The following is a 7,069-nucleotide window of genomic DNA, read 5'->3' as shown; positions in this document are numbered from 1 at the left end:
ACGGGCTCTGCCATCCAGACCTGGGGCTGCACCTGGTGTGTGGCAGGTAAGCACAAGTGCTCTGCTTCGTCCCCAGGCCGCACCTGTGCAAGGGTGGGTAACCTGACATGAGCAGCCTCTCTGTCACTGCTAGCTATCATGACCATGTCCAGCATCCATGTAAAAATTAGAGCGCCCTGGCTGGTGTGGCTCAGTGGATTGGGCACCAGCCTGCAAATCGAAAGGTTGCTGGTTCGATTGCTGGTCAGGGCACTTGCCAGTTGGGGGCGTGCAAGAGGCAACTGTTCGATGTTTCTCTTGCACATTGATGTTTCTCCCTTTCTCCCTCCCTTCCCCTCTAAAAAAACAAACAAACAAAAAAGAGCATATCAAGAACTACAAAGCAAGAAAGGAAAAAAAAAAACAGACTCACTTGTATTTCAGAAATTGGAGTTACCAGAGAATTTATACATTCAAGACATGGGAGGAAATGAACAAAACAGGTGCAATAATGAAGAATTTCAACAATTAGAATATCTGTTTGAGAGGACTATGGCAGCTGCTTTAGGAAGACGATGCAGGCACATGGAGCAAACCTGAACCCAACCTGGAGCCAAACCTAACCAACCAGCAGCCTGAAATAGAAATGCCACAGCCAATCCACAGGTCCATGAATGAGAAAAATAAATCCGTATATTTATTTTTAAAAACGAATATCTGTTTGACATTCTAGAATTTAAAAATGCACAATCTGTACTTAAGAACTCAGTGGCTAGGAGCAACAGAAGACGGGATTAGTGAACTAGGAAAACAGGGCAATGAAACAACCAAGGCAAAGCACAAAAAGAAGAAAAATGAGCAAAGCACAGGTGATGTGGGACACAGGGGCCTGGCACCTGTCAGGGGAGTCGCAGAGGTGGGGTGGGAGAATGCCACACAGGCTGTTCTTGAAGAGATGAGAGCTAAGAAAGTTCCATAATCAAGACATCAAGCTGGTTGAGAGCTGTGGGAATAGCCCAGGGTCCGGTGTATGGCCATGGAGATAACAGTGTCTGGACTCCATGCCATGCCCTGTCAAAACCGACAAGTGAACTGTCCTCTAGCCCAAGCCCAGAGCCAAGCTGCGTGACCTGTGACCTAATCCCGGATCACGGTGGGGGAGGAGGGGACGCGCCAAGCAGACTCCTCACCAGTCACAACCATTGTACTGTACCAGTGGAGGGGGCCCTTAAGTCTGCAGTGATGCCAGCCTCAATCCTGAGAGCAGCAGTGGCAGCTAGGACACATAGGCCAGTGACTTCGTAAGGGACAGCTAACTCTCCTGGCAGATTGGGGCTCAGTTTAAGCTGCCACCCATTAATGAACAGATCCAGGAGCTGCAAACCATCACCTGAGGTGAGACAACCAGTAGAAGGGACTTCCTGTTCTCTGCAGATTGTTTGCTCAGAGTTGCAGTGGAAGAGAGGCTGAATCAGCTGCCATATAAAGAATACACAGTGACCACTCCAACAGGGTATGAAGAGGAAGGAGTGAAATTTGAGAAGGGAAATTGTGGGGTCAGCATCATGAGATGTGGCACTGGAAATACTGTAATTGAAGCTGTAAAGGTTCTTATAAAACGTGGATTCAACACTGCTCTCATTCCACGCGTCTGTTCTCCACTCCTCATGGTGCCAAACCAATCATTCAACAGTTTCCAGAGATCACAATTTTAACCACCGAAGTTTATCCTACTGTACCTACACATTTTGGAAATACGTTGGAACAGACTGAGTTACTGAAGGAAAATTAATTATCTTGTGTAATATTAGTTATATTTTGAGTTTCTATCTTTTACTGATTCACTTGCGGAATGGCAGAAAAAAAATATGTTAAAGATGCTTTGTAATTTTTGGAAGTGAGATAGTAAAAACAAAAATATTTGAGGTTTATTTATTTGATTATTTCTTGACTTTTGGCACCAAATTTAACAATGAAGCACACACAACTCTTTAAAAATGTTTTTTAAAAAATCCTCACCCTACGACATGCTTTTGATTTTAGAAGGGAAGAAAGGGAGAGAAACATCTATTGGTTGCCTGTTTGTGTCCTGACCAAGGAGAACCTGCAACCTAGGTTTGTGCCCTGACTGGGAATCAAACCTGCAACTAATCAAGCAGTACCGGCCAGGGCAGAAAATATTTTAACAATATTCTTAAGCAAATTGCTGATCCCTCGGTACATTGAAGCTGTCCCCTAATTTATGACCCTCTCAGTTTGGAGATTGATTGCAGCCACATGTAAAACCCAAATGGGAGTAAGTTCTTTGCCCACTATAGTTTGCATTTTGTTTAGACCTGACCTAATCTACACACAGAGAACACTATACCCAACAATGTCAGAACACACATGGCTTTCAAGTGCACTGGAAACAATGGCCAGAACAGGTCATGTTCTATATCATAATGCAATTCTAAATATTAATCACTTATCTTATGTTCTCTTACTACAGTGGAACCAAATTGGAAATGAATCATAAGAGACAAAAAAATTCCCAAATATCTGGGAATCAAGAAACACTTTTATGTAAACATGGTAAAAAATAAACCATACGGAAATTAGGAAATACTTGGAACTGAATAATATTGTGACTCTAATACATCAAAATTTGAGGATTCTGCTAAAACAGAATTGAGGGGAAAATTTATAGTCCACACAAACTGGAAAAGAAAGGGTTTAAAATCAGTGGTCTAAATTTTCATTTCAAGAAAGTAGAAAGTGAACAGCAAATTCAACCCCCAACAGAGGAGAAATAAAATAACAAGGCCAAAAATGAAGCAGAGAACAAATGAAATACAAACCATCAGTTCTGATGAAACCACAGCACAACTCTTTTCTTTTTAAAAGAGACAACACAAGACCAATATCAGGAATGAAAAGGTCCTGCAGACATCTGAGAGATTGTAAAAGGGGTTTGAATTCTGAATAGAAACACTGTCAAGGAAGACCATAACTTGAGCTGGTTAAAAATAAACACTATAAAAAGGACATGTTCATTATAGAAATCATATATCGGTGCAGCCACTAAGGAAAACTGTACAAGGTCCTCAAAAAATGTAAAATAGAACCACCATAACCCAGCAATTCCACTTCTGGGCACATGTCCTAAGGAAATGAAATCAGGATCTCAAGAGTCTGCACCCTGATATTCACTGGAGCATTAGCATTATTACCAATAATCAGGATATGGAGACAACCTAAGTGTTACAGATGGAGAAATAAAGATGGTATATATTTTACATATATATAGTGGTGTGTGTGTGTGTGTGTAAAGAATATGGCCCTGGTGTGTGTGTGTGTGTATAAAGAATATGGCCCTTGTGTGTGTGTGTGTGTGTGTGTGTGTAAAGAATATGGCCCTGGCTGGTGTGGCTCAGTGGATTGAGCACTGGCCTGCACACCAGAGGGTTGCTGGTTCGATTCCCAGTCAGGGCACATGCCTGGGTTGCGGGCCAGGTCCCCAGTTAGGGGCAACCACACATTGATGTTTCTCTCCCTCTCGCTCTCCCTTCCTCCCTTTCCCTTTCTGTAAAAATAAATAAAATCTAAACAACAAAAAAAGAATATGACTCAGCTTTTTAAAAAAAAGGAAATTCTATTTGCAGCAACCTGGGTGAACCTGAAGGACATTATTCTAAGTGAGGTAAGCCAGACACAGGGAGACAAATACTTCATGACCTCACTCACAGGTGGAATCTAAAACTACAGTTGAATTAATAAAACAATAGAATGGTGGTCACTGGCGGTGAAGGAAACGGAGATATTGGTCAAAGGGCACAACTTCCAGTTATAAAAATAAGTATGGGGACCTAATGTATAGCGTGGTGACCATAGTTAATGATACTGTATTATGTACTTGACAGTTGCTAAGTGGACAAATCTTGTGTTCTCACCATACACGCAAAGGGTAACAGTGAAATGATGGATGTGTGAATTACCTTGACTGGTGATCATTTCATATACCCTAGATCTTAGAAGTCATATATAATTGTAAATATATCAGAGATGTGGATGCTAAGTAATCCAGAGGGAGAAAAGAGTCCCTCCCAGGAGAGCAGAGGCTGGGAAGCATCCCCCCAGCAGCACCAAGCTGGGCATGGTGGGTGGCTGGGCTTGCTGAGGGCAGGGAATTCACAGGGAGAGCAGCTACCTAAAAGGTTGATACCGGTGTGGGCTGGCAGAATGGACTGGAACCTGGAGGAGCTCAAAAAGCTTGACTTGGTGCTTGGGTAGTGAGGTTGGAGTGGGAGTGAAAGGTGGAGGGAAATCTGCAGCCTTTCCATGCACGGAAACCAGAGTCCTGCTAGAATGTGGGGCTGGCAAGAAGAACAAGACAGGTCAAGACATAAACTTCAAGACATCTGAACTAGGGGTGAATGAAGCTAACTTAGGTGGAAACCCAGCCAACTCCTGGTTACAGATCAGGCTGCCTGGTAAAGGATGAAGTGCAGGCTTTCTGGGGTGAAAAAGGCCTGGCTTATCATTCTTTCACACACAATATTTGCAATGCAATAAAAATTATGAGACATTGAAGGAGGAAATGTTACCCATAAACAAAAGCGGAAAATCGCCAACAGAAATGGATATACAGAAGACCTGGCTGTTGAAATCAGATGGCAAAGACACTCAAGTTACTGCTATAAATCTGTTAAGAGAATACAGAGGGAAATGGGGCAGAGGGCTGAAGAGATGGCCGACTGCAATCAAGAAAGATTACAAAGGGAGAAATGGAAACTGTAGAACTAAAAGTATCTGAAAAGAACTTATTGGTTAGATTAGGAGCAGACAAAACACACAAAAGAGGGAACATTAGTACAGATGCTCCTTGACTTATAATGGGGCTACATCCCAATAAACCCATCATAAACTGAAAATATTATAAGTGAAAATGCATCTGATACACCTAACCTACCGAATATCATAGCTTAGCCTGGCCCACCGTGAACATGTTAAGAACCCTTGCTGCTCTGCCCAGCACCACAGGAGAGGACCACACTGCATATCACTGGCCATGAAAAGAGCAAAATTTGAAGTACTTAATGAGTATAGATTTTGTACTACAATAAAGTTGAAAAATTGTGAGTCAAACCATCATTAAGTTGGGGACTCTCTGTATACCCAAAGATAGTCAAAATAATCCCCCTCCCTCCCCGCCAAAAAATCAGAACAGAGTATGAGAGACCTGTGGGACCATATTAGATAGACCTACATACAGGTAATTGGAGTACTGGAGGGGAAAAGAGAGAGAGAGAGAGAAAATGGGCAAAAAAAAAAAAAAAAAAAAAAGGAAACGATAAAAAGAAATTTTCCAAAATTGTTTAAAGATATCAACCCAAAGATCTAAGCAGCTCAGCAAATGTCCAGCAGGATATATATAAAGAAAACCACACACCATCATCAAATAATGAATATAAAGAACAAATTCTTAAAAGCAGCCAGACAAAAGGGTACCTTACTTTGAAGAGAACAATGCTGACAACTCAACTCTCATCAGGAAAGTCTTTAAAATCCAGTCACCTTGTTTCATGTGTCTGTTCTGAAAAGTCTGGTAACAAATTTTTCTATCTTCTTGCCTGCAGGCCCCAAGGCTTGTTTAAAAGAATTGTTTTATTAGGCTATGTCATGTATGTAATGGTTTTCTAATGTCCTCAGGAGCACCTTCACCGCAAAAATTCAGGCCTCCTCTACCTACGTGGAACGTTTCCTTGAAAAAGTTTTAAACACTAGGTCTGATTTTCCTCGAGGACTCAAACGCCACATCCTGCCTTCTCTGCCTGTGACAGCACCACCACCCTCCTGACACCTCATCCTTCACAGCCAGTCTCTCTTCACCTCCGTATTCTCCCATTTCCGAAGCCCTTCCTCAAACCTTTCTGTGTCTTGGCACCTTGTACTTTATTCTTTGTTTCTAAAATATTTTGTTTTCTCACATTTCCTTGAGTTCAAGCCACTGCTTCCTGTTGTTTCTTGCCCATTTCTGTCCTTAGTTTATGAATTTCTGATCAAAGGTGTTTTTCACACCTCCAAGTGCTGTTGGGGGCAAGTCTGGCGGTCCTCCTGGTTTTTGAGGTTTCTAACCTGGGGAAGTGGGTTTCCCATCCACAGGTGGGAGGACCACGTGCTGGATTCCCTATGAATCCCCCCTTTGCCTCTGGCCACCTGGCTGGCCAGCCTTCCTGCCCATGTCCCCATGCAGCCTAGCAGAGGAGCAGGAGTAGGCAGGAGGCCAAGATCCCACAAGGGTAAGTGGGAACAGGGTGTTGTGCACACTTGGTCTATTTTCTGGAGGTTCTGTTTGGGTAGAAAATGCTAGAAGGATCTGTTAGAAGGCCACCATTGTCTTCAAAGACCTGAAAATCCCATTAAACATTTTTCAGGAATGCTGACTTTAGCCCTGGCTGGGTAGCTCAGTTGGTTAGAGTATTGTCTTGATATACCAAGGATGTGGATTTGATCCCTGGTCAGGGTACATATAAGAATCAACCAATGAATGAATGCATCAATAAATGGAACAACATCAATGTTTCTCTTCCTCCTCTCTCTAAAATCAAGAAATTAAAATAATTCTGGCTTTTATCATTGCCACATTGGCTACCTGAGTCTGCCTGGGTGGTCCTAACAAATAACACAGGCTGGGCCGCTTAATCCACAGACATTTCTCACAATGGTACAGGTTTCAAGGCTGAGGTCAAGGCCCCAGCAGGGCTGCTCCTGGTGAGGGTCCTCTTCCTGGCCACCTTCTCATTGCATCCTCTCACTCTGGGGAGTCATCCCTGGCCTCTTCCTCTACTGACAAGGACACCAATCCTATTGTGATGGTCCCACCCTTTGACCTCATCTAACCCAAAGGCCCCCCCTTCTAACACTATTCCCCTGAGGGAGTTGGATGCCAACTTATGAATGTAAGAAGATACATTCAGTCCACAGCCACCAAGGAGACCAGCTGTCCTGTCTGCACTCAAGACTCACCATCCCTATACAACAGATACCTTGTTTCTCTGGAAACCAAGTCCTTTTAATGCTTCATTCTTTGTGTATAGAATCGGCGAGG

At 43.0% G+C, this 7,069-nt stretch overlaps 1 pseudogene; it reads left to right on the top strand.

The window, feature by feature from the left end:
• Positions 1-1,015: 1,015 nt before the first annotated feature.
• On the top strand, positions 1,016-1,784 carry LOC149999604 (uracil phosphoribosyltransferase homolog pseudogene; annotated as a pseudogene).
• The last annotated feature ends 5,285 nt before the right edge of the window (positions 1,785-7,069 follow it).

The sequence above is a fragment of the Furipterus horrens genome, unplaced genomic scaffold, assembly GCF_987537825.1.
Source record: "Furipterus horrens unplaced genomic scaffold, mFurHor1.1.pri manual_scaffold_10, whole genome shotgun sequence".
NCBI classification, from domain to species: domain Eukaryota; kingdom Metazoa; phylum Chordata; class Mammalia; order Chiroptera; family Furipteridae; genus Furipterus; species Furipterus horrens.
The sequence above is the reverse complement of the archived record's forward strand: the minus strand, read 5'-3'. Positions and strand labels throughout refer to the sequence as shown.